We start from the raw sequence: 27,671 nt of genomic DNA, 5'->3' as shown, positions 1-27,671 counted from the left end.
ACTGTTGCAGGCATTCCCATGGCAGTTATATGTGCCATTCGGACCCAGCTCTTGTCACAGGTGATGATGCTGAGAGGATCCCTTTGGGCACCATGGCACAGCAAGAGCGGGCAATCAACCCTCGTGATTTGGTCATTGGCTGAAGTTTCTGTTATGTGACCTCTGAAATGGCAGTTGCTGCCATTTCCCTCCAGCCAAGAGTTAAGAGGATAAGAAAATTAGGTGGAAAACGAGCACTACTTATCTGGACGTGGAAGAGTGGGGCTCCTTATAAACACTGAGTCGCACACAGAAAGCTTAATAACTGCGTTAATGGAATGCTTTAAATGCAGATTGCTTGGAGAGATTTTTTTTGAAGTCTGAAAGGTCACTTTTATCAAATATATTGATCTGTCTGCCAGTCACTCCAAAGATATTCCGAATGCAATTGTAAATGCATTATATTGAGGTAGTTTATTTCCAAACATGGATGCAGAGCACAAAGTGTGTTGCCAGGTTTTTGTGAGGAGAAAGTGGCTTTATCTATTGGATACTGGAGTCCCAAACTTTTGCAGTGCTCCTCCACCTGGAAGAGACTCACTCTTGGCTTTCTGGCAAGGTATCTGCTCCAGCATGCAGTTTCATACCACAAAATCACCAAGATGATGGTGATCACCTCTTCCATCAGATGATGATGGTCCTTCATCAAGCCAATGCTATACTGACATTAAAATCCTGTTCATTAATTACAAATATTGCCATATRTCCCTTTAAAGATGCATTAAAGTGACAAACAGTGATGCTAATTCATAGGCTTGATTCTGCACTTGCTGAAAACAGCTAGGATCAGTAAATAGCTCCACTGGCACTACTGGTATCATGCAAAGGAAACCAGCACCCATGGCACCTTGGGCTAGCTTTCTKATTGCTTTATACCCAAATATGACACAACAAAATTAACACTCCTCCTGTCTGCACATGCCACTCATTCTAAGTTGCATTAGTTCAATGTATTTAAGGACTTATCATTAATTAAATAGTTTATACAGAGATTTGTAAAGATGAAGTGCCATCTTAGGATTGACTATTAATGCCCATGTAAAAATTATGTGAGTACATCCATATTTCCTCCCTCAACCAGCCTTGAGGGCAATGCAAATTCTCATCGTTTTCAAATTTTCCCTGGAGGGAGATAGATGTGGAATGATTTGCTTCAGACACCCAAATTGGGAGAGCACCACATACTGGTGGTGCTAAGCACTTCATGTGCCCCAGCATCTGTGAATGATGGGTCAGTCCACGTAAGTTGTTCTGCTTTACATTGGGTGTCAGATAGATACACTTGCCAGGCAGAGGAAACTAAAACTAAGGTGCTTGCAAGACAGAGGAAGTGGTAGAGACCAAGCCAAGAGATTACTGTTGGACTCTTTCCACACTTGATGTCCCCAGGAACAGCTGGCTGAGATGCCTACACCATTGACTTAATGATATGTGTGGAGGAGCATAACGTTATATTCTGGATTTCTGCAGAGCCTTGTTTCTTGAGATGCTGCTGCAAAGCTTGATGAGTCCATGTTTCCAGACAAGCTACAAGAGTTCTGCATGGCTCCACAAGCAACCAACCACTGCAGAAGGTATGTGTAATTTGTATTTTCCTTTTAAGCAAAGAAAAACTCTTTCAGCAGACTGGTCGTAGTAAGAATCTTCCATGTAGAAGGCATTGACTCTCTAAGTTTACAAAGGAATGACCAGCAGCAAAAACTAGGAAATAAAAGATGTTTTAATTAGACCTGAAAGAGTGAAAGAGTGATATTTCTTTTCCCTTTCTTTTTTTTTTTTTTTTAATTATTTTTAAATGTGTTCTCTCCCATCACATGTAGATGACTTGTTCTGTTGAAGTTTTCTCTCAAACTGAAGAGAGTTTAATTCATTTTTGGTGCACCTGTGCTTCTATTTTCAGTATCTTATTCTCTCCTGTGCTCCAGGTACCAGACCAGGCCATCCAAGGTCTACCCATGCAAATACACTGTGGGTTGGTAGATACAGTCATGTATTAGCAAGTAAAAATAATGGAATAGTAATTAAAAAGTAATAAGTAGTAAATTAAAGCCCTGTAAAACTATTTAGTGAATTATCCCAGGGCCACTGAATTTTAAACTGTGGAGTTTTGTATAGCTACACATATTAGGTAACATGCGTATGTTATAACTAGGAACTAGCAAGTTCCTTTGCTAAGGAAGGAAAATTTTGCCTTCCTTTGCGGAGGAGGCCATAAAGTGTAATATTTCTCAGATTGCTTTTCCTGCACTATTAGAATCCAAACAAGAGCCTTTTAATTTATTGTTTAACTTTAGAATTAATATCTTGTTTGTTTATAGATATACTACACCTTAGGGTATTCAGTAAAAGCCATAAACTTGTAAGCCTAAGCCTACTCATACTGTTAATAAGAAAGCAATTATTTTTTTGATAATTTTGAGGCAATTAATTTCCAAATCCATTCTTAATCAACAAAACATTGTTAGTGAACATCTTATTAATTTTTGTATGTTTGAATTTTATTCTCGCACTGCTGAAATGTTCTATTCAGTATAATAAGTAAATCTTAAATGAAAATCTAAAGCTCCTGCAGATCTCAGGAAACAATATTCAAGCACATTTGGCTTTATTTTCTCACAAATAAAACCTATACCTGAAAGGGAGAATATGAGGAGATGACAGTGAATTACAATTGCTGCCACTACGAAAGTGTTTAGCTGCAGAGACTGAGGGTGAAATAGATTTGACAGAAAAAAAAAAATGAAATGTAGATCTAGCATCAGGAAAGAAGAAATATATATAGCAAACAATTTCCTGAGGATATCAAAATATAGCAGGATATCAAAATATAGCAGGTTTTAATATGGTCTATTTGTATATCTTTCATCCTTTTTATTAAAATTTGGGTTATGATTTATCTTCCAAGCTGTTCCAAGAAGAGAGGAAAAAAAAAAAAAGATAGATAGTATATTTTATAATAAAAAGGACTAGAAAAAGGCTTAATCGAATGAGTTAGTATAGTTAAAAAAATACATTGGCACGTGATATTTGTTTTGCTTGTTGTTAARAACACTTCCCTAGAGCTCTCAGGATATCAGTAACACATTTCCAGCAAGTATTGTATATCCCCTACCAAAAAGTCCGTGTGAACAAATAGACAGCATGGAATATTTTGGGCCAAATAGAGAATAATGGAAAGAATTGGCTTTTAATAGGACTTATGGAGCAGCCTTTGTTACAGAAAACGGAGCAGTTTTTATATGCTTATAAATTAATTTCTATAAATATTTTACCGTGATTTTCAGATTAACTATATTTTTTTGCCATTCAGAATAGCATCACACAGCTGTATGTGTGCCAGCTGTTGCAAACAAAGTGGATGTGTTTGAAGGGATTTGAACTGCAAGTTGAGTGTGTATGTACGTACGTGCAAATAYGCGCATGTGCTTAGACTAATCCTGATTTATTCTTTTAAAGAAAATTCTCTGGCTTAGATATAAGTTTTTGATTCATTCGCTGGCTCTTTCATTTATTCGTGTAGTTTCTTTCTGCACCCTTAAGCTATCACAGATATTTTATGTGATGGTGCTTAATTGTGTTCATCCACTAGAAATGCTGATTGAAAATTAATATGTTCCTGTTCATTTCTTTCAGAAGATAGGCACATGGAAGATTAATAGATCAATTTTTATTATGAACGTGGAAAAAGTGGACCTCAGTAGCATGACAAAAATGTTTAAATTAATAGTTGTATTGCTAAAAATCCATCCAGAGGTGGTTAGATCGGGTTTTATAAATGTTCTGTTTTAGCCCTGGCCATCTCACCAAGAGCCCTAGTACTTGAGCTTTATCTGCATTATCAGTTTAATGAACTTTTTTTAAAAAGAAAGAAAGAAAAAAAGATCTAGAGTTAAACTTAGGTGAACCTTCAGTGAAGATGTGCTGAACCTCATTTAGCAAGGGGTAAAGTGCCCTATAAGGCTTTCATATTGGTGAAGCCCATTCCTGTATTTTCCTGGAGGGGAGAAAATAAAAAAGAAAAGCAATGAGGAGGAATTGGGAATCCTCAACATATTCTGTTAGAAGAAAAGATGAAGGGTGTTTTCATCTTAACACATCCCACCTCAACATGCTAATCCTGCTGAGCAATTTTAACAGTCTACACAGCTGGTTAGGGGCATAATCCTTGGTCCTCAAAGCTGGCCATAACCTCCCTTTCCCCGTGAGGACTCAAGGGGAGAATTTGTGGTGGGGAAGGAGTAGTGCAGATGCATTAGCAATTGAGTAAGGGTATAGTGGAGAAACGTTCTTCCAAACCATAAGCGGCTGAACCTCTAGGCCCCAGCATCTGGAGGTGACATTGCCATTTGGACTCAACTGACTCTGCTCTTTGCATTCTTACCAGCTTGGGTTGAGGGGAAAAACATGTATTTTGGGTATAGCTGCACATTTAAGCCTGGGTACAACACACCCTTGACCTTGAAAGACTGGCAACAGCAGAAGGTTTAGTTTTGAATTTGATGGGCTTGTCCTAGGGGAACCAAACGTGGGGTGTTTTCATGCAACAGTTGACTCTGAAACCTTTAGCCTGGAAGTAGATTTGGTCCCAGATACTGCACGTTTCCCAATATTTCACTGTTTGAATATTTTGCATTTTGCATGTGCTAAAATTGGGACTATTGGTGGCCAAATGGAAATGATTTTATTGTTCTTTGTTTTTCAGCAACTTGGTTTTATCAGATTAGTCATAACCATCTTATGCTAGTAGAGTTTTTACCAGAAATGTAATTTTCATGGTTGAAATTAGATTAATATGCGTGAAATGTCTTCTTTTGCTGCAACAGTTTTGCCTGCTGGCCATAGGCAAAGAAAATCAGCAGGGAAACTCCTCCTCTGAGCTCCAAAATCAGAACAGAGAACAATCGGAAAACTTGAAGATGTTTAAAGATTTTTATGGTTTGCCCTTGGGCATGAATTTAATAGGGACTGGCCTCATGTATAAGCAAAGGCACGTAAAATATCCTGAATTCAAGACACAAATGGTTTTGATAGCTTCTTTTAGAATTACAGCAAGCCTTTCAGAAAGAGCATGGCACATACTGGCAAATGTTAAATCTTTTATAACTCAGTACACCTCTCTTCTCTATATATCCATACGTCACAGCAGTGAAAAGCGAAATTTAGTCACAAGTTCAAGCCTCATACCCAACATTTCCCAACTGGCAAGTTCTTAATCACATTAACATTCACATTCAGTTGCTTCCATGTTCCTGAAATGAAGAATAATTTTCACCATGCCAAAGTTCTGAGTGTCACAGGAATACTGCAGTCATTATTCACGACACTTTCCAGTAAGGAGTAATGAAAACATTTCCAGAGGCTGATATGGAAACATGGAGGGTTATGGGGAATTGCTGCATAATATATCCAAAAGTCTTGATAAATACAATTTTATAAACCCTTTCCTTAAATTTTGAAGCAGGAATATGRTTTGTAAAATCTCCAATGTGTGTTCTGTTCCTGCTTAGTGTCTTCAGTGAAGAGAATGGCTAGGAGAATAGTAGTAGGTAGTGAAGGTGAACAGATATAAATTAGAAAGAAAAAGCTTTAAGTTTGGAGTAAGAACTGTTTTTGATAGTATAATTGGAAAGGGAGGAAGGAGTGGAAGAGAGAGAGGGAGGGAGAAGATTCATGACTTATGTTAACAATAAGGAAAAAGGACTTAAAATACTGTGGCGGCTTTATTAATGTAGCTATTAATTCATTTTTATGATGTATATGAAGAAAGATGGATTTTCTCATAAATATCTTTTCCTAAAGGCCGTGCAGTATTTGAATGATGAATGAAGCGGTGGTTGCAGCAGCAGGTAGGAGTAGGGAAAGCGTCGCTGCAYGGAAAGAGAGCATAAATGCCCTGCACTGAGCAACTGGGATATAGAGGCTGTATTGCCATGGCAGCTTTCAACCTCTCCATGCAGCTACTAAGCTGAGTGTTTTTTCCCATTTCTCCTCATTTCTTGTCAAGGAGGTGTGCAGGCATGCTCAGTGAACTCCCCAAGTCCAGGTGATGGTTGAAGCAGGCCAGGTAAGAGCAAGTTTGATATCTCCTGCAAAGTGTGTTGATATACAACCAGTTTCTGAGCTGATATTTCARCCATCCTGCAGTATTTCCAGAATATGGATGTTTGCTGTCATTATTTTTTTCTCAAGGAGGAAGTCTAAACCTTGCTGTTGTCCTCTTACGCGCTCCATCTTTGCAGTATGAGGAGAGGGCTAAAGATGCTGATTCCTGCAAGGATTAGGGTCAAAGAAAAGACAAAACTCAAATTTAGTTGATGGTACTGAGGCCTCTAAAGCTGCTGTTAGGGGACTGACTTGTCCCAAAGATAGTCTTAGCAGACACTTTGAAAGCTTTCAGTAAGGACCTTCTTGGTGTATGTCATCTCCTTGGAACCAGGGGCAGCAAAGGAGTTGACCCCTTCCATGCTGTCCTTTGGCAGGTGGTTTGGCTATTGCTCACTGGCACTACTGTGTGGCAAACACAAGGTCCTGAATCCGCAGGTAAGAGAAAGGACTAAGACTTAATTTGCAGGAGCAGTAATGTTTCAGGGAACCTTAAATTGAGGCAGAAATGACTCCCTTCATACTAAACTGAAGTTATTGTGATTTCAAAGATACTTGCCGGAATTGGTCCATTTGAGCTCTGACCTCATTTGTGAGGGGTCACATCCTAGAAGTAAAAAGTTCAGCTTTTGGTGTAGGCATCATGATAGCATTCCAGTTTACGACTAGTTCACCAGTTATCTTCTAGGAAGCAGGGTCCACATGTGCTTAACCAAAGTGACACTATCTTATTGCCATCACAGCATTTAGACCTTCTTGCAGTCAGGGGCTACTGAACACATTAACCCTGATAGAGACTGTCATAAATTCAGCAATTCCCTTGCACTGAGGGATTTCTAGGAGTTGCTGGATCAGAACTGACTATCGACGTCCAATGCTGTATCAAGATTTCTCTGTGCTGGAGGCAGTCTAAGCTGCTAGTTGAAGACTGTTTTGTGCTGTTCACACGGGTAGGAAGACTGGGATTTATAGAGAAGCTGTGTATTTTGAGCAGTTGGACAGAGCTGCGATAGAGACTCTGATCTCTAAAAGAGATGTCATAAAAATGGTATCTTTGTCAAGCAATTTAGTAGTAATTGATTACTTACAGGGAGGGCAATGAAACCGTTTTAGGAACTCGTCTGTCAATTTTGCTCATAYCTACTGATCAGAAGGTACAATAAGTTGATGCGTGGGTAAGACTGATGGACTGCCTTGCAGTACGACTTGGTGCTTCACATTAGTAAAATACATGCTGACTCTATGGAACTGGTGGCAAGTGGGGCATATTGGTTTCACACAAACTCCCTGGGTTTCAAGTAGGACCTGGGAGCATGAAAGARGTAAATGCTGCTGTTTACCCTTGTGAAAAGGCAGCAAGAGCTGCTTGTTTGAGACAGATCTTGCCTGGATCTTTTCCAGTTTCTCAGAAAGGCATGCAGCTCATCTCTGGAGCCTGTTTGGGGAGGAGGAGGAGAAGGGAGGTTAAATACTTCCCTTTATACACCATCTTCTCTGTCTGCAAATAGTTTTACCTGAGATGTATGCTAAGGATCTCCAAAATTCAGTAAATTATAAAACTCTGTGTCACAACTGAGAAAGATGGCTGGAGTAGGTGTTTTGGGTCATTCAGGAGTCAGATACATCTCGAGTGAGGCTTGCAGAGGCATCACAATGAGCCAAAATCAATAGAAGTAAGTGATTAACTATTTACAGTACATTATAAAACTTTCCTACATCAGCTTCTTCAAGAATTCAGTGCTTACAAAATTGTTGCTTGCTTCTGATATCTACAGATGCCTGTACAATATAGGAAATGGCTGCAAGGCAGAGGAAAGGCATTTTGTGTAAACCAATTCCTTTTCATAGCTGTTTGGCTGAGCGGAGGGAATTTTAGTATCATCTGATCCATTAATGAAAACCACTTGTGCTCCAGCCTTCAGTATAGTGAAAACTTTCAAACGGTCTCTGAATTTCCGCTTACAAGGATGTCCTTTTTTATTCTTTTTTTTTTTTTTTTCCTGGAGATAGAACATTCTGTTCTCTTGCAATGGGATCAACAACTGTATAAATGAGACTTGAATGGTAAATTCAAATACAAATCCACTTAGAGATTTCCGTTCCCCTTGATTATATTGATTTCTTTGATTTATTATTGCTTTGAAACATTTCAGTTTAATTTCTCTCTCTCTCTTTTCAGTTAGTGTGGTGTCAGGAGACTCCCTTCCCCTACATCATCAGCAYCCCCCAGAAAACTCTAATAGACAAGGTCTGCCCCTAGTTGATCTCTAGTGGCAGACAATAGCAGTAAGTTGTTAATAACTGTTATAACTGTGGTCTGGAAAACTGACTGCTGGCTAAGCCAGGTTTCTGGAAGCTATAGATGTACATTACTTTTTTTTTTTTTTTTTTTTTGCCTTCAGTAGCTGATGAGCATGGTGAGTGCTTTAGTGAGTGTTGGGTTGTGCATGATGCTGAGCAGAAGTGATCAGTTAATATTGTTAAGGTCTTTCCTGCTCAGTCACAAGCTAAAGTGGATGGAGGTGAACAGCAGGACCAAGTAGAATCACCTGTGTAACAAGGGCAACCTTGGCTGGTGCTCTTCTGACACGGGAACTGTGTTGTCCCAAATTGCAAGTGGGATCAAACACACAGGATAAGGAGAAATGATGTGGCAAAGGACATTTCTATTTTGAATCATCATCRTAGCTGAGGGGGAGACAGGTTAATAGAACATTGTTGCCTGAGAATGACTTTTTATTTATCATTCTTCATAGAAGGTGATAAGTAGCATGTTCTGTGGATTAGGTTCTCGCTGCTGCTGACGTAAGAACTGATTTTAGCTTTGTCAGGATGTGCGCATGGGAATACTATTTTCCATGCTGCATGGATGCCTCAGACTGGCTTGTTTTTATTTACTTACTTGCATGAGAGAGAGACACATTATTAGCCAGAGCAGTTCAGCCATTTTCAAAAATGAGGCCAAAATTCCATCAAACTTTATTTGAAAAGGTCTGTCATGGTAGTATTAGTGGGCTGGTTTAATACTTTTCATAGTATATAAGTGACTTCTAATCACAGACCTGCATGGGACTCGAGAAAAATCACCTTCGGTAGGAAGTTGAAGTGGAGAACCAGCCCACCTGGATGGACACATACTAGCAATTGTGTCATAGAAGACTTTGATTTAGAAGGTGACCTTGTRCTGTGCAGCATGACTTCACTTCTTGGCTAACTCTCCAGCTTGACTTCATGCTTTGAATAATGTTGCACCATAATGACCGCTGCCTGGCTTTCTCCTCCCACGATATTGCTCTTGCTAAATGTCCAGAAGACAAGTTCCCTTCCAACCTCATCTTACCATGCTGCACTTAGCAAGCTATCTTTATCAAGTCTGAGATCAGCTCAATATCTTTCCTAGAAACTGCAAGTGGAGATTGCAAGTGGAAAAAAAATCTCAAGGGGAAATGAGTGGAGAAAGATCTAGTGTGCTTCATGGAAAAGTATCGTAGAGTGTGTTTCACCCTGACAGGTCCCACCATAATTGATTTGATTCTTTGGGTAAAGACTACTTTTAAATAATAGCCCTTCTTGGGATGGATCTCTTATTTTAGCTTGAATTTCCAAGAGAAACATGATTTATTCAATGTAGAGTCAAAATACTAGTCTAAGTGATTTTTTTTTTTTTAAATGAGCTTTTACATTTCTTCACACCATGAAATTTTGARGTGCTGAATCTCACTGTGGTGTGTCATGTGAGCTTCAAAGATTGTGACCTGCTCACAAGGCCATGGAAATGGACAGGAGGATTGGAAAAATTATACGGTGGAGGAGAGTAACTACAAAATCTCCCTTATCTCAGAACATAGGATCATATGCCACTGCTTAAAAACAGAAGAGACAGTTTGATGCAAAATCTGTTGTCATTAAAGAGTTATCCTCAAAACTGTATTTTTGAAATGATTTTTGAGATAATTGCAAAATCAAGAGCGCCTATTTTTAACATAATTCCTCCTACCAAAAAAAATCCCTCAAGAATGTAATGTAGCACCTGTGTGTAGGCAAATGAGTGTGAATTACCATAGTCCTACAAGCCAAACTGTGCTACCTAAAACCTGCCTAGAGTCTCAAAAACTGACAGCTGTTTGTAAGGTGGTGGTCCTTGAAGGTCTGTGCTGTGGCACACACTGTTACAGCAGGAGAGCCAAGCTACCCTTAGATTTTTTGGTATGACAAAAGAAAAAAGCATTGAATTACTCTCTGCTATCTATGATTTTTAACATATTAGACAGTATTATGCAATTTTCATTATGATTGTAAGCAAATCAAGTGCTATTATGTTGTACTAGACATAAGCATATTTAAGAAGCAGCTTGAAAAAGACTCTGGCTAAGTGAATGCAAATGGACATATAAAAGCAAGACAGAAAGAACAATGGGGCAAATGGAAACAAAAGGTAATACTTACATTAGTAATTTCCAGGAATCTGATGGTGTCCCAGAAYTTGGATGGAAGAACATCCTGCCATCTGCATGCCCTGAGCCAGTGCACCTTTGTGGGTTGCATTGTGAGCTTGAGGTCTAAAACCAGACACTCAAATGATTGATCTTARTGCTTCTGGTCTTTGACTTGCTTGAGTTAGCTGTTTTTTTAACAAAAGAGCTTCTGTGGGTTTGCTGTTATCAAGCAGTTGGGATTTGTGCTGGAGGGGGCTTAAGGTGTTTCTCTGACCAGCCATCTGCTAAGGGTTCCTGCTTRCTGGCAAAGGCAGCAGAATGGGCAGCACAAGGACTCCTCACCCATCTCAGCTACTTGCTCAAAATCTGAGAGCAAACTGAGGTCAGTGGGGGTTTATGTCAGTTTGAGGCACTGAATAGCTGAGGCTCCAAGAAAGATAACACCCGTGACCACCTCCTCTTCTCCTGAGAAAATGCGGCCTGCAGGAGGCAGCTGACACAGCACAACGGGGATGATGATACCAAGGAAAATTGCCCAAAGCATTGCAACTAACTTGGAAACTAAGGCTGAGAGAGCTGGGCCTGTTCAGCCTGGAGAAGAGAAGGCTGAGGGGGGACCTGATCAGYGTGTATAAATACCTCAAGGGAGGCAGTGAGGAGGAGGGGGCGGCCTCTTTTCAGTGGTGGMCAGYGATAGGACTAGAGGAAACGGCCACAAGCTGAGGCACCAAAAGTTCCACAGGAACTTAAGGAAACATTTTTTGACAGTGAGGGTGACAAAGCACTGGAACAGGCTGCCCAGAGAGGTTGTGGAGTCTCCTTCTTTGGAGATCTTTAAAACCCGCTTGGACGCAGCCCTGTGCCACGTGCTCTAGGTGACCCTGTGTGAGCAGGGGGGTTGGACTAGATGACCTCTGAGGTCCCTTCCAACCTTAAGCATTCTATGATTCTGTGATTCTATGAAACAGAGAGCCCCTGGGGGCATGTACTGCTTGTGGGCATGGTGGATCTGCTGGCATCCGTCTGGCCAGTAACTGATGCCCTGAGAAAGCAGAGAGAGACGGCACGGGTCATCTGGCCAAACGGCAGAGCTGTGCTGCTCCAGCCAGGGTCCTGCAGCGTGCCACACAGCCATGCGTGTTCCTCCGCCAGCTCTTGTGCTCATTTATGCAGTGCTGTGCTGTGAGAGTGTGTGTTACTGCAAGATAACCCCTGGCTGAAGCTTGCAGAGYAACAGGGCGGGAGGCAGGCCCCGCTGCAGTGGGGAGCGAGGAGAAGGGGTCTGCTGCCGGGCTCTGCTGCGGCCTGCCCTGCTGCACCGCGGTCAGGGGGCTCCTCCAGGCAGCCAGAGCCCTGCCCGTGCTGCTTGAAAATGTTTCTCTGTATTTGCACGCTCATTTTGTGCCAAGGTGCATTGTGCTTCCTTACAGTCAGGGCCGATTTCAGAGCAGTCTCCATGTAGTACGCTGAGGAGGTCRCCAAAAGACGTTCCCAGCATGGGGCTGCTTGGCCACGAGCTGCGCTCTGTGTCGCTGTGAGCAGCACTGAAAACGTAGCTKCTTTGCTCACCCAGACCCAAAAGTGAGCGCGACAATCTGAGATTTATGGCACAGACTTCTGGTTGCTCTCATCTGAAGGGGAGAGCTGATAGGAATAAATTTATGGGTTGCTTTTCTACACTAGGGGTTGTCTTCACCTCGGTCATTTTGACAGCATGTCCTTTTCTGCAAGACTTTGGCCAACAAGCAGCCCACTGCTGCCCCTTCATGAAGCAAGAAAGAGTCTAGTTCCTTCCAACTACAGCCCCAAAATGCTCATTTAATTATTCTGGGTGAACCTGAGAACACTGACAATTTCAGGGGGAAAATTCTTCGTGCAGCTGCTCGTGCAGAGGCAGGACATCTGTAGCCAAAGTATTTTMTTCTCCAAAGAACACCACCATTTCTTACAGCATAATATCCATATCTGGGATGTGGACTGAGGGTAGCTCAGATTAACCAGGCTTTTCTCAGGAAGCTGCTGAGCAGGGGTGTTTCATCCCCAGCTGCTGCAGTGCAAAGGCAGAATCTTTCCACTGCCTGCAAAGCTTTTGCATGAGTCTCCTTGTGCRTTGCTCTTATTCACAGCCAGGCTTCTCTGTGTGGCTGCAGCTGAAATCACAGGCAACTTAAATCTCCCTTCTCACCACTTCTAAGCTAGCTTTGTGCTGCTAGGGTGGCCCCTGTGGTTAGTGTAGCACGAGGTCAAAAAATAAGCGCGACTTTAGCAGCACTAACGTGTGAGCACCCTGCCTTGAAGGGGAGGCCTGTGTGTTCATCCTTCCTGTGTCGTGGGGACATAGTGCCTATAAAAGCTTAAAGGGGGTGAGGGGAGCAGACCTTTAGCTGATCAATTTTGCATCCTGCTGCTAAGAGCTAGTCAATCCCTTCGGTGCTTGCTGAGGGCCACAAGGCAGAGGCTCCATCTGCCGTCTGGAACATTATCTTGAGGGAAGGCACCTTGCTGTATCAAAGAAAAGCCCAAAGACTGAAGCAGGTCTTACTCCTTTATAGTGTTTTGGTTTGTTTTGTCTGTTTTTGCAGTTACTGGGTAAAACAGAGCAGCAGTCCTGAGAGCCCAGGTTCCCCCTGAGGGCAAATGGGTCTTTTAGCCAAATGCTTCACTGATGCTGCATCCTTTCCATCYTCACTGGCTGACGTGCTTGCTTTTTTCCAGAAAGATAGTCCCTCATAAGGACCTCTAGCCAGCTGATTAAGACACTGCGATCAGGAACTGAGTCCCTGAGGCTGCTTGTCACATTTCCTAGCAAATATTGTGACCTCCCTGCCACTGTAGACCATGAAAAGATCTAAGGACATGCAAAGGGACAGTGCCACAGCTGCCACCCGCAGCTTTAGCTTCTGGTTTCTACACGGTGCCCTGCCCCGACAGTTCATGTCCAGTGTGCTTGGGCAAAAGATGGTCAATGTGCCCTACCTGCATAGCGTTAAATGATCTTCCCTTCCTCAGTACTTGCTGTATGCATATAATCAGTATTCTTCATTTTGTGTTACGACGTTTCCCTGGTTTAATTTTCTCTTCACTGTAGAAACCTATTAAAAGGAAATGATGGAGCAAGCAACTAGAACTTATAGGTGTAATGTGCAGTTGTTTCCATAATCAAAAGAAAATAAAGTCCGGTGGATCATGTAATAGAAAAATGAAAGAAGTCTGAGCACCACCCCCTGCAGGATTTGCTCAGTGAATATAAGGCAGTGCTGATGGCAACACTTCTTGTTGCCGATGCTTTATAAGGTAATAGGAACTGCATTATGCACAATGTAATTCTGGCGTGTGCTTTTAGTATACTTCTAATGTACAAATGTCGATGTGATGGTTTTAAATGAGCACACTTTCCCCTTGTAGATAAAAAGGGGAGGGAAGAGGGAAGAAGCAGCAAAAAGAAAAAGAGAAAAAAAAATGCAGCATCTTCTCTCAGAATGGAGAAGAAGAATAAAGAGACCTTTTACCACATGGGATGTTTTAGGCTTCCATGTCTTTTCTCAGCAGCCACACATCTCTGTGTAACCAACACAGTTCCAGATGAAAAGACTTTCTACATCCAAAGTGTAGCTGCAAATCCTTGTTAATGAGAACACACTCAGCTGCTGTTGCTGCTCGAAAGGCACTTGCACGGATTTTTTTTGGCACCCGTATTGTCCATTGTTTTTATTTGTACAGAGCTAGGGCTCTCATGTGAATGCATAGACTCATGGACATTTACATGCATAAGGTAGTTGCTTCTAATTTATTCCTTTGGGCTGAGGTGAGCAGGAAATGGAAGAAAGAAAGATGGTTTCTGAGTCCCTTAATAAGGTTCAAAGGGATTTTAGTTATAAATGATATTTTGAATGTCAAAAAAAATCTATATCAACAGTTGCTTCTTTTCAGTAGCTTCTTTGTCACTGCTACAAAATTCACCACAGGGAGTGTATAGGAAAAAGTGGAAAATTCATAGTACATTGCCCTCTCTGCTGGAACTGTTGTCTTTCATTTTATAAATAACAGAAATTAGCTGCTGAAAGATTGGATGGGAAGAAGAGGCCATCTTTTTTCTTTCAGTGTAATCCATTTTCCTTTAGATCCCCATTATATGTGAAACTATGTAGGTTAAAATCCTTGGAGACAGAAGCTTTCTGAATGTTTTCCCAGAAATCTCAGTGATACAGTGAGAAGTCACTACTTTGTGTCTTGGTCATCCCAGCTGTATGCTGCAGAATAAAGCAGAAGTCTCCTACAATTCATTTGCTGTGGCATCTTATGTTAGTTAAATATGATCCAAAAAGAAAGCTAAGAGGAGACAGAGAAGTGATGAGTTACCATAGTAAAGCTAATACTTACGCAGATAGGAAACCACATTTCCCCTGTGGTTGGCAGAGTTAGCATAACATCTTGTTTTTTATCCTCCTTGAGTCCTGCTTGCTCCTTTGTTTTAGTCATTTATTAGTTTATTCCAGAAATCCTGGTCGGATGAGTGGAGCACAGATACTCAAGGTTCAAGCAGCTTGACTGTGTGCATGAATTTAACCTGGTCCTATGAGGATGCTTCACTGTGGGATGGTGGGTACCTCTCTCAGCTGGAAACTCCTAGCCAAAAGGATGCCTGATAGAAAAACAGAAAGGGTTGTTATGACCAGCTCCAACCATGTCTGCGAGTCCTTCCAGGGAAGTAAAAAGGAAAAGGCTGTATTTACTCTGGTTTTCCTTTTACAGACCTAATTTTCTCTGCTGGTCAAGCCACCAAGGTCAAACTTGAGTGGACAGCACAAGCCTAGGAGCTGGTGTTCCCGGAGATGAGCRAGAATCCTTGACACCCTGTGTGATAAAAAAAAAGTTCCTACTCTAAGWTTCTTAAGGTTTTGGCCACTATTATTTCCTCTTGCAAAGCTGTTAAACATGCAGCACCTGCATGTGTAATATATAATTTACCTGGATAAAACAAGTGGTAGCACTTGGACAAAGGGCCTCCTATTTTAAAGAGGTAGGAAACCTGCGGYCATAAAATAAGTAGCTCAAGTTACAGCATAGGTGCTTTAGGAATTAATTTTTAAATATTATCATTTGAATGAGATGATTCMAGTGAAAACCCTCCCTTGAAGAGTACGTGCAAGAGGCTTCAAACAAGAAAATCTCCATCCCAAGGGATTGTATGCAGAAACAGTGTCCTCAGCATATGTGTTTATGGGTCCCAGTTACGGTTGTCGACCCTGCAATAAAAAGATTAAGGAGTATCTTTGCCTCGCAGTTTTAAGGAACCCAGCACACCCTTTGCTTCTTTTGCAAATAACAGGGGAGCTTTTGGAACATAGTGGACTTAAAATAGCAGTCAAGAATGAGACTGTCAATGCAAATGGACTCTTTTGAGAGTGCAATCCAAATACCCAAACTAAAAGGTAGCTTCCCTGTCACTGCAGTTTTGCTGTGTGAGGAGAAAGCAGCACAAAATCCTGGGAGGTGMGTGGAGGATGTGCATCTTGGCACTGCCCCTTGGAGCCTTGGCAAGCAAACAGGGGTTGCAGTGGGATGAGTAGGGTTATATAGGAAATGAGGGAAAGCTACATTAAAAGTGCAAGAAAARCCCTTCTTTGTACTTTCTTTAATTACTAGTTCTGTCTTAGTTCAGTCTAAATGCTATGCAGTGTCTTCATGAGATGGAAGAAACCTATTTGCTCCCAAAATACGTGATCCTAGACATGAGAGAGGAGGCTGTTACAGCTGCACCTGATTCCCCAACACCTGCTTGCTTCTTTACTGAATTAGTGGAGTGCTCCGAAAACTAGCTTCTTCCCTGGTACCACTTTGAAATTACTAACATTTTATTTTGCTTTGTCAAGACAGTCTTACACAAAAACAAAGATGGAGATCTTTAAATTATTCAACCACTCCATGCAAATAGTAAGTAATTTTTGCAGTGCCCTGGTGAGGAAGCTAATGATATGTTGTCCTTTCCAACAGGGAGAGGCAATAAGCTTGAATCACTGTCTCCAGAGCTGTGCATAATTTTGAACTAGAATTTCCTGGGCTCAGGTGAAATTCTGGACAAAGCTTTAGTTTGATCAGGTTATAATTCTTCATTTTCCATTTTGTCTCACCAAAAACTAGGCTTGGAGGAATGTCCCTTGGCTGAGATGCTGGAATGTGTTCATAAAGGATTTACCCRAACCTCTCACAGTGAAGAATGGCACTGTAAGTGCCACAGAAATAAATTTTTGAGGGTAGATGAGTCACCTAGGTTTCATTGCATTAGTAATGACAAAAAGCAATTCTGTCACTAACCCAAATTCTACGTTGGCTGCCTTAAATGCTGTTGCTCTATCCTCTGGGACTGGTCTGGCTGCCTCAATCCAGCCATGGTGCTGGTTTAGGGTCCTGTCTTAGGAGAGGCAGCCCCTAATTTAATGTGCTAAGCATGTGTAAATCTGCACCCACGTTCAGTGCAGGCCCTTAGTAATTTGCATTTGGCTTGAGGTTTGAAACAGGTTTTATATCTCTTCCAAGATCTGCCACCTACAACAGCTCCATTATCTTGTGAGTGACTCACCAAATTGTTACAGCAACGAGTTCCTCATCCTAATTAAGGCAGCAGCAACCTGAACTCTTTCCTTGCATAGGTTTCATGTCCCTTTCTCTCTGCCATTCTTTGGCTTGCTGTCCTTTGAGCTGTCCACTCTGCTTGTCCTCATGCTAACCTGCCCCATGCCTGACACAAGAGTTTCCCATGCTCGTGGTCACTCTCTTCATCATGTCCTAGGATCACTGTGGCTTACACAGCAACGCTAGGGAAAAAAACACTGTTGCTAATCCATCCTGACATCTTGCTAATTTTAGACCTTAGGTGGACTTTTGCTGGAGATGTCAAATTGCACTTGCTGATGAGGGCAATCAGTCGTGCAATTTTGATCTCTGAGTAATCCGAAAAAAACACCTTTATCCCTGAACACATCCTCTTCTGATTCTTCATCACCATTGCAGACATGCTCTTGAGCTTTAAAACAAAGCAAGAATCAGAATTATTAGGTAAATTCTGTAACTTGTCCYATGTCGCACCAAACCTTGATCCCAAAAAGAACTTCTAGCTTGATCCTTAGRTGAAATCCAGCACTGTTTTTCTGGAATACTTCTGAAACTACCTTTTCTCCTTGACCAGAACTGACAATTTCTGCGTGTTCTAAATACCCATTTTTAATGTTGAAAAAATAACTTATTTCCTAATCAAGTAATGTAGTACAATCTGATTTACAGCAATTCTTTGCCTCGGTTTCCAACATTCTAAGAAAGGGTTTAAAAATGGCATTATCCTGATTTTTTTACAGAAGGAGAATATGGGACAGGGAAAAATGAAGCAATTTGACAAAAGTCACTCAAGAAGTCCACTAGGATAAATGAGAGCTGAACTGAGCATTGTGATATCCTGTTACATTTCTGGTAAGCTGTTCACTAAGTCATTCTATATTTATGCCATAGCTCTGCTTATTTTATTTAAGCTATATAGAAATGAGAAGTCCATTCTCTGAACAGTGCAAGCATGCATGTGTAAACTGGTATGACAAGTAGCTCCTTAAGCTTTACTTCCACCTGGATACSTATAGAAAACTGCCATCTGCTAACTGGTTGAATAGTGAATTTTGACTTTTTGTTATTGACTAGGCTAGAGTTTATCACAGAGTGAGACACTAGTATTCTAATTGTTCTAATATTATTTGTCGTCCTGGCTCTCTAAAGYGGAGAATGGAGATTCCTGCTCCAGCATGTCAAGGCATTTGTCCTATATCCTAAATACACAAACACTGGTGCTGTTTAAGATGGCAATCTTATCAAGCTATCTTTCTTTGTTTTCTGTTCCCCTTGAGAAACAGGACCCAAGATCTGTTTGTGAGCTACCTGTCAACCAGACAATACAGTTAACCACCGATTTTCACACCGAGCAGATTATATAGGGTCATTTGAACAATTGAGGTTTTTGGGAGCACATGCATTCCCTCCAAGAGTGCACCTCAAGAGAAGCCTAATGTAGGTTGACCAGACTGATGTATCTGATTTTGCTGGAACCAGCACAGCAAATCTGCTGATATAATAAGCACTCTTTGCTCCTGACGGCTAGAATCAGTGCTTACCACGGGAGCTATCTACCTCTGAAGTGCATGACTACTGCCAATCAAACCCGGGCAGAAGCACATTTCTGGGTGGCAGATTGATGCTTGGGTGCGTCAGCAGCTCATTTTACCTTATTCCATGTTTAAGTCTGATAATGTTTAAGTGGAAGCAAAGTTTCAGTTAATAGGTTTGTATCATTATGGAATATTTACACAACACTTAACACACGTTGTTGTCATTGCCACCATAGACCAGTTAGCCCTTGGACAGTGTTTGTCTCATTTTACTCCAGCAATGAGTTTACCACAGSTTGTTTTCAAATACATTCTCTCATATATGCTGCCAATACCTGGATATTCCCATGTGTGCTTTTGCTAATAGACCTCTCTCTGGATCCTTGTCTCGGGRCCACCTATGGCATGGGGACTGTTTGCTGTAACAAAGGTTGCCCCATTCCTATTCCGTTTTATCAGTGACTTTCATGCTGGCTAGAGAATAAATGCAAAGCAATAAGTAAAGTTACTATGAGGAATGATGATCAGCAAAATGTAAAATATTGTAAGTATTATGAAAAAAGATGGAAACCTCATTTCGAGCACGTTTTTATAAATGGAGTTACATTGTTCAGATTTGATAGCTTCAGTCTTGTGCAGTAGTAGACAAGCAAAAGTGAATTATTATTACAGCTTTTGCTATAATTTAAGATCTAACTTTGGTCAGGCTTGCAAATTAAGGAGTTTTTCTTTGTTTAAAAAATTGGGACCTTGAAACTTCCTATTCTCAATGAAGTGAATAGAAAATCTGCTTCGTTACTATAGAAAAGAGAACATAGATAAGAGAGCATAAGCATCACCATCTGAGAACAAACAATAACCAGAAATTTCACTGAATGAAATGGTGTAACACGAATTTGCCCATGTTTCCATGATTCAAGCAACTTGGACCACCAGGCATATGTGGAAGTATCTTTCTTCCCCAACAGAAATTATCCTACTTCATATATTTAGCCAAGCATCTACTAACCCTAAAAGGGAGATAAGGACTTCAGGTTGGSTTGGATAACACCTCAAGTTACTAACCAGGGTACTTGTTAGTACAAATCTCAGTCTCTTTCTCCCCCCAGAAGTAATTCTGGGTTTGGTAAACCTTCTAAATCAATGCAGTGAGTTAAATGAACCTTTCCATAGAAAGCTTCTGTTGTACTCAACTGATACCTTTTCCTCGAAAAGACTATTAACTATTTATTCCATATGGATATTGCTTCATATATGCAACATGGAAATGCCATCTATTGTGGTTGCCTTATTTTGCAAAAAGTATTTACTTTAGATGATCAGAACAGCAAACAGTTCTTGTCCTAGCTGCTTTTGTGTTTTTTCTTAGATATCAAAAAAAAGATGTCTGGAGAGTACTTCTTTCTACAATCATCCTGTTGAGAGATTTCTCAACTCTGCTACTGTTGAAAAGAGGTAAGCAGCAAAGCCTGAAAGATACTGAATCTGCATTCCTARAAAAAAGAATTTTTAGTCTTTTGCTGCAGTAAAAATGGAAAATAATTTTAATAATTGAAAGTCTCTCAATACACAGATATACAGATAAGTCCCTCTAACTTACGTAAATTGGAAAATGATTACCAGAAACAAAATCTAGTCACTCTGCCATGAACGGCACTACTGTTTTGACATCTGGTCTAATGTGATTTTGTAACATCTTCCACATGCTGCACAGGATGCTTTCTAACAGACTGTAACGCAGCTAAGTTCCACATAAATGTGGTGGTGATCTTGAGGTGGCGTTTGTCAGTAAGATTCACAAAGAAGGTGACTTTCAAGTGCTTGGTCTGAAATCTCAGGAGTGGAGGAAAGGTCATGTAGCTCATGTAAAATATATTTAGTGGTAAAGTGAATAAGAAACAGTTACTTAGCTATGTGGGGGGAGTACAAGATTCATGAAATTTCATAGATCAAGGCTCACTATTTTTGTTAATTCTGCTGCTGTGGTGAATGATGCAGGATTAGAATTTCCTTCTAGAGAAACAATTAACAATTACCAGCAGTTTCAAAACCTTCTTTCTCCTCTTTCTGAAATGTTTCTTTGTTCTTCAAATGTGGTTTCTACTTAATGTAACCTTTCAGTAGAAAACAGGGATAAGTGGACAAAAGTAAGGAAGAACACCTAATATGTCTTTCTGTTTAATCTTTTGTGCCAAACAAGTCTATAAGTATATTTTCTCTATTTTCATAACTTATTTTAGAGAAGTTAGAACAATGCTGTATGAAAACAGTAACTTGACTTAAAATATCAAAGAAGGACATGCCGAAATAGTGGCACGGAACTTCTTCCATCCACTCAGTATTAGTTTTGGACRTATTTATTTTTACAGAAGCATATATATGGCCAAATGTGTAAAACTTTATGGCACTCTTAGAATAATATGTACAGCCTTAGTTGTCTCAAAAAATGTGCACACATGCGAGAAGATAGATTTGGTGTAAGGACATGCACTTGAGCTCAAATTTTGTTTCYCAGCAGCTCATTGAGGGTGCATTACTGCAGGACAGTTAAGAAAATATTTCTGTGGACAGAGCTAATTACAGAGGTCTATTTTTTTATCACTCATCTCTTGAAGGACACCTTCCCACGAATGGAAACGCAGAGCTATTTATCCACCTTATATTTCCTGTTGAAATATATTGAATGTGAAATATTTCCTCATGAAAAATGCTSTTTACAGCGCTGTTCCTGCCCATATAAAATTTATTTATGCCTCTTTTAGTGAATGTGGGTTGTAGTGTTTTTGACAAAGATCACAATTCTATGTGAATGGTGAACAGAAGTATTTCCTACAAGGCATTTTGGTTGAAGGAAGCCCAAGAGATACAAGCTGAGGAGAACRGAGAGGCACAGTTTGTTTAGCCATTGCTGCAACCTAAAGCAAGAGGCTTTGTGAAAATTGTAGACAGAAGGCAGTGTGCATGTTGGAAGTTAATTGACAGGGCAAGGAACAATGGGAAAGAAGGGAACATCACCTTGCACTGGAAGGGCCAGAAACACCACGAGCTGGTGAGGCCTAAGAGAAGGTAAGGGCCTGATCAAATGCTTCTCAGTTGCATCATATGTTATGTGTGAAACAGGAAACTACTTAGATCTAAARAGACCAAAGAAGTGAGATGAATGGAGAAGAAAAAAAAAGGCGATGGAAAAGGAAAGAGACACAGCTCAAACATCCAAGACATGAGGAAGAGAGAAGCTCAGAGAAAGAAAATGCAGCTTGCCCAGTTTTCTGTGGACATATACTTTTCTTTATTCCTCCCGAGAAACCTAACCAGACTTGGAGCGCTGTTACAGCTTAAAGTCCAGTATTTCTGGACTCCACCTGGCCTGGCCAGAGGCCCCAGGAACTGCTGACCTCCAGAAAGCCCAGGTTGGTGGTGCCGCATGGGTAGCTGATGCCAAGCAGTGTCGTTTCTGGTGACTTGTGTGACTACTGTGYGGCCCGTGCAACAGTGCAGATGCCAGAACACTCTGGTTCCATCGCACATGTGTTTGATCATAAAGACCATAGGAAGAGTCAAGGTGTGAAGTGAAACTGCTTGAGTCAGAAGTTTAGATAAAGAAAAAGAAGATACAAGTTAGATCATCTCTGTTTTTTTTTAGATTTTCCCATTACTTCCGTTGTAATAATTTGGAATAAAACCTGAAAAGTGCTGCAGAGTGAAGCCATCCCTGTGTGCCTTGAGTAATGACTACAACAACTAGGATTGTGTGGGATACTCCGGGTTTGGAGGGGTAGGTTGGCAAGTGCAGGCATTAGAGGACGAGAGAGGTCATGTCTGCAAACTATGCAAAAAGGCACAGCATGTCATTTTCTTCAGGGAGATTGCTAATCAAAAGCTAAGGACATATCCTTTGTCAACTTCACATTTTGCTATGCTTTTTTGTTATACAGATATATAGAAAATGTGTAAATATAGAAAATGTGTATATATACAGAGATATAGCTAAACTTTTAAGTGCTTAGTTATAATTCAACAAACTATTAGAAATTTTCTTTCCTGGTACCTTTCATGTTTCAATCCCAAGACAGGAGAAAAGAGCTGGGAGCAAAACTGTTCTCAATACAAATCAGATCAGCCCCTTCAGTTTCTTTGTTATGGTAATTGGTAATTACAGAAAGAAAAAAAAATCTTAATTTAAAATGAAGATTGCTCGAGCACCTTCCCTACACATGATCTGTCAGCAGCCCACCTTTGCTGACAATATATACTGGAGGCTAGAAGAGGTCACAAAAACTCTCTAAAAAGTCACCAGCCAAAGATCTCTGTGGAGTAGCTAGGGAACAAATACGAGGCACGAGGCAGTCCTGAAACTTGGGATAGTTAAAATAGGATCCAGCAGGAGGAAAGTCATTGACATATTATATTCCACCCCTGTTCAGCTTGGCGAACTTGAAAACTGCATATCACCTGCAGAACCATAAGGAAAGCTTCAGGCCAAAATCAATGGCTTAAAGAAGGTTAACCCCTCTCAGGCTGGAATCATTATGACGTCTTATCTAATTAGCTAATTTGCACTAGAAGTTTCTGCCCGGTTTCTATTTTCATCCTCAGTTGAGCATTTGGTTAGACTTCACCATAGRCATCCGAGTACCAGTGCTCACCTTCCCTCGGCCCTTAGGTAAGTTTTGCTGATAGTCAGTGCTGAGTTTTGCTCCCCACAACRTTGCTGAGCTGCTCGTGCAAGTATCCGGGGGATTAATATATCCTAGCACTGAGGAAATTGGTCATAAATTGACTCAAACATCACCCTGTGTCCTTGTTTCCTTTTGAATGCTTTTAGGGGTTTGCCTTGCAAGTGTGACAGGGTATGCATGCTTATGTAAATATATATATATATATATCCATTATATACTGTTTTGTGCCTGTTTTTTTTTCTGAGCTATTATAAAATGTGAAGCAAAGAAAAATCCACTGATGCTAAAGAAAATTGCAGATTACTTCTGATTCTTGACAGTGTTAAAATAAAGATGCAGTCTTCCCGGAAATGTAAAATAGGCATTGCTGCATGTGCTCTGCTACAGCATGAACAAGTCTGCCAGCAGGCAATAAATGAGCAATGTTGGTGACTGCTGAACCTTGAACAACTACATTGCACTGGTAACTGTGGGATGAGTAAACTCAAATGTGGTCACAAACTGTAGAGTATTATTTTATAGAACATTGTGTTTGATCATCAAACTTTTAATGTAAAGGTAGAAAGAAGTGACTATAAATACTAAGTGAAAAATTACCTAGCAATCATGTCACACCAACACAAGATATCTGCCTGCAGCAGAGCAAACTTAGGGTCAAATCTAACTTCCATTAAGAGGCTGAATAGCATTTTTTATAGATAACATGAGAAAAGCTAACAAAATCTGCTGTTCTGATTTTTGGTGTGCAGGGAATGGTACTTTGTTATTTACCAATAATTTCTTAGTTTTGGTAGCATTAACTGGAGTTCCACTGGTTTTATCCAGTTCCACTGGTACTTTTAAACCAGGCTTTGCAATGTGAGATTTTCAAAGAGCTGTTTTGATGTTGCTGATAATTCTTTCCTCTCTCTTAAAACCAGTTGCAGTATTGCTGTCWCTCACAACATGTTGTATATGGTGTTTTTCTATAGTATGTTGTGTCAGAACTAAAGCGATGATTTGTGGTAAGTAAATTCATATGGGAATGTCTCAGAGTATGTAGTGCACATGAGAAAAATAGCTGCTACAAGAAAAATAATGTTTATTCTGTGGTACACAATTGTTATAAGCTCTGAGTCATGTGCTCTCTGGCTTTATAGCTTTGGGCATCTAAGGGCCACATAAGAGCAGCCCTAACCAGCATCCCATGTCCATGGGCGCCGATGCATTTGGCACTGACTTGCAGAGGCTTTTGCTGGAGCCAGCACAGCTGGTCGAGTATTTTCAGAGACATAAAAATTAGGTCTTTCAGCTGTGGTTAGGCAACAAAGAGAGATCCATGACAAAATGTCCAACTTTCTTTGCGAAGCTCTTGAGATGGATTTTCCCATCCATAGCCCCTACCTCTGTGATGGGTTGCACTTGGTGGCGCATGGTTTTCCTGTTCAAAGGAATACATGTCAGTGTGAAAAGTTAGCTTATTTGTTAGGGATCATGTTAGGAAGTGGCAGTGGCTTCTGATAACCACAAACAAGGGCTTTCCTGCTGATTCTGTAATCCAGAAGTGGAAGCATTGTCGCCTTCACCATTTCCTCAGCACTTTCTGCACTTCTTTATAGGTCCCTTGTTCATCTAATGACCAGGCCAAAATTTTACATGGCCCTGTAAAAGCTTGTACTGGCATAAAACAGAAAATTAAGACTGGAGCTGTCCAGACTGGAGCTGACCACCCTCTCAGAGCACCCAAAACTCATAACCACTCAGCAGCTTCTTCACCAGCTGTTCCCTGTCCCTGCCAAGGACAGCACTGTCGGGAACATGAGGCAGCCAGCCCTGAGGGATGATTTTCCCAGTTTATTTTGTCTATTGCAATGTGTTGGCCAGAGCCCTTCATTGCCCACAAATTGGGAGCAGGACCGTAGTACCAGCTGCTCTGTCCTGCATGTGGCAGCATCTCATAGGATATGTCCAATTGCAAACTCTGAGCAAAATTTGGAGAATCCGGACATGTTGCCCAGAAACACCTGGGAAGCCAGAGCAATAGCAGCCCTTCTGATGGCCTGCCAAGGTTCAAAAAACCCACCACCTCCTGATGCACAGGAGGTCAGTTGCTTGCAAGCAGATGTACAGCATGTGCCCTGTGTCTCCTGTGAGTACAGTGGAGTGAAGGTGACTGAAATATGCTTGGCTCACATATTTTGTACCTTTCCAGGGATTCCCACTGAGATTCCTGTTCCCTCACAGTCTGGAGATGCCCCTTACATGTTAAAGCCAAGCAGGGCTTGAGGACTTTCATCGTGTGATGTGTGCAAAGGTTTCTTGCATTTTATGCTATTTTAAGGTATAAATAAAAGCCATGCATCAAGTTGTTGCTTTTATAAGCAATAACATTCGGTAAAAAATCACATTCACCTTTCATTCACTCATACCTCCAGAGAAATGGGGACCATTTGTCCCGAGCTACATGGCCATAACTGAGAACAGGCGCAGGGGGCTGGGAGGAGCTCTTTGGGTTTATTTTAAGGGAAGTTACAGGTCAATAAGCATAGGTATGTCCCTCACAGTTGTACCCAGAGGCTGTGCTGAGTGTACGTGTGCAGCTCATAACGCTCTGCAATGTTATTCAAGGAGCACAGCACCGAAACCGCCGCTTCTGCCTTCACGCAGGGCCGGTGCAATGAATGACAGAGCAAAGGCAAAGCCTTTGCCCGAGGACAACTTACACTTTCTGACAGCTGAGGTCCACGTAAGCCACCCTAGTGGGAACACAGTCAATAAAGATAATTGTATTTGTTTAACTCGAGAGGCTGATAGTGTGTAGGTGAAAATACAATATCAGAGCTTGCTGGGTACTTAAAAACCCTTTTCAAGGGAGTCCTGGTGTTTTAAGCAGGGGAAAAATACTTCTAAACTGGAAACAAACAACAAGCGTTTGAAATTTTACACTACTTAAAATTGCTGGGGAATGTTGACTTGGTAGTTAGCAGTCTTCTCACGTGAGTCACATTTGAACATTGCATTTTGTCAAGATAAAAAAACTTTGCTTTCTTTTCCCTTTTTGCTTAGTTTTGTTTACACATACGTCACACTAGATACAATACAAATTCCCATAAAAAATCAGTGGCAATCTATTCTGCCTAAACTTTGGGCCTCTCCCAAATAGTATCCACTGAAGAAATCGTCATATTTTTGATGGCTGATGATATCTTATATGTGTATGATAAAACTAAACTTACATCTTTAGGGGCAATTTACGGTCAGAAATAATTTCTACTTTTTTACAAGTTTGAAGGATTATCAGACTATTGCTCTGTTGGGGCAAAACTTGGGAGGAGGTAAGARAGACTTACTGCAGTCCCCTCTGTTCTCTTGGAGTTTGGTCAGTACTGGTCAGCACTAATTTGCAACTTCTTTGGTCCCTCTTGCTTCCCTTTTGTTTTTTTCCCTCTAAACCTCTAGGAAAACTAGAGGTTTTTTGTTTGTTTGTTTGTTTTGAAATAACAGGAAGATAGAGATGGGTACCGTCACCTGAGAGCATAAGAGGATGGAGAGATTTTATAGAGATAGCAGGAAAAGCTCAAATTCTACTTCCATTCTTCCAAAAATGGGAAACCCTAAGAAACTTCCTGGCCTTGGCCAGGTACAGAGGAGTAACTTGATTCCTGTGATATAACCAAGGCCAGGCCACACACGTGAGCTGTCAATTGCCACGCACAAATAAATAATCCCCTGAAAAAAACACAGAAGCCTTCCTGCTATACATTTTATCAAATTCAGTGGTTTTCTTCAAGGAGGCTAACACTGAATAAGCGCATCAACAAATATTTCAGCGAATGTTTTTGCTGTGTGTAATTCAGTRCTTTCAAAGAACATGGAATTGATTTAAGGTATTTCTCACAACCTGTACTTCTGCACTAGTTTACTTWATATGCTTATATTTGTATTTATGCATATGCACACACACATATCTCTCACATATATACGTTTATGTGTTTCTATTCATAAAAACAAAATTTGGAGCAATGTAGCCCAAAGTTTGGCAGAAATTTTGGGGAGTTTCACCTTTCCTTCCATTCATTCTAGATTATGCATCCGCTGTGATATCCTTGGGTTTACCGATGCGCACTTGATGCTTTTCCTTCCTTTTCCCTTTCCCCTTTCCCTTTCCCCTTTCCCTTTCCCCTTCCCCCTTTCCCCTTTCCCCTTTCCCCTTTCCCTTTCCCCTTCCCCTTTCCCCTCCCCTTTCCCCTTCCCCTTCCCCTTCCCCTTTTCCCTTCCCTTCCCTTCCC

At 40.9% G+C, this 27,671-nt stretch overlaps 1 long non-coding RNA gene across 1 annotated transcript in view; it reads left to right on the top strand.

Annotated features, from left to right (window-relative positions):
• Positions 1–17,945: 17,945 nt before the first annotated feature.
• Positions 17,946–27,671, top strand: part of LOC112949448 — an 11,836-nt gene continuing 2,110 nt past the window's right edge. The window contains exons 1-2 of the long non-coding RNA XR_003249829.1: positions 17,946–18,041; positions 20,094–20,179. This is a non-coding gene — a long non-coding RNA (uncharacterized LOC112949448). The remainder of the gene's footprint in view (positions 18,042–20,093; positions 20,180–27,671) is intronic.

Source organism: Nothoprocta perdicaria, unplaced genomic scaffold, assembly GCF_003342845.1.
Source record: "Nothoprocta perdicaria isolate Ctin4 unplaced genomic scaffold, notPer1 scaffold_297, whole genome shotgun sequence".
Taxonomy (NCBI): domain Eukaryota; kingdom Metazoa; phylum Chordata; class Aves; order Tinamiformes; family Tinamidae; genus Nothoprocta; species Nothoprocta perdicaria.
This window is presented reverse-complemented; position numbering and strand designations above follow the sequence as displayed.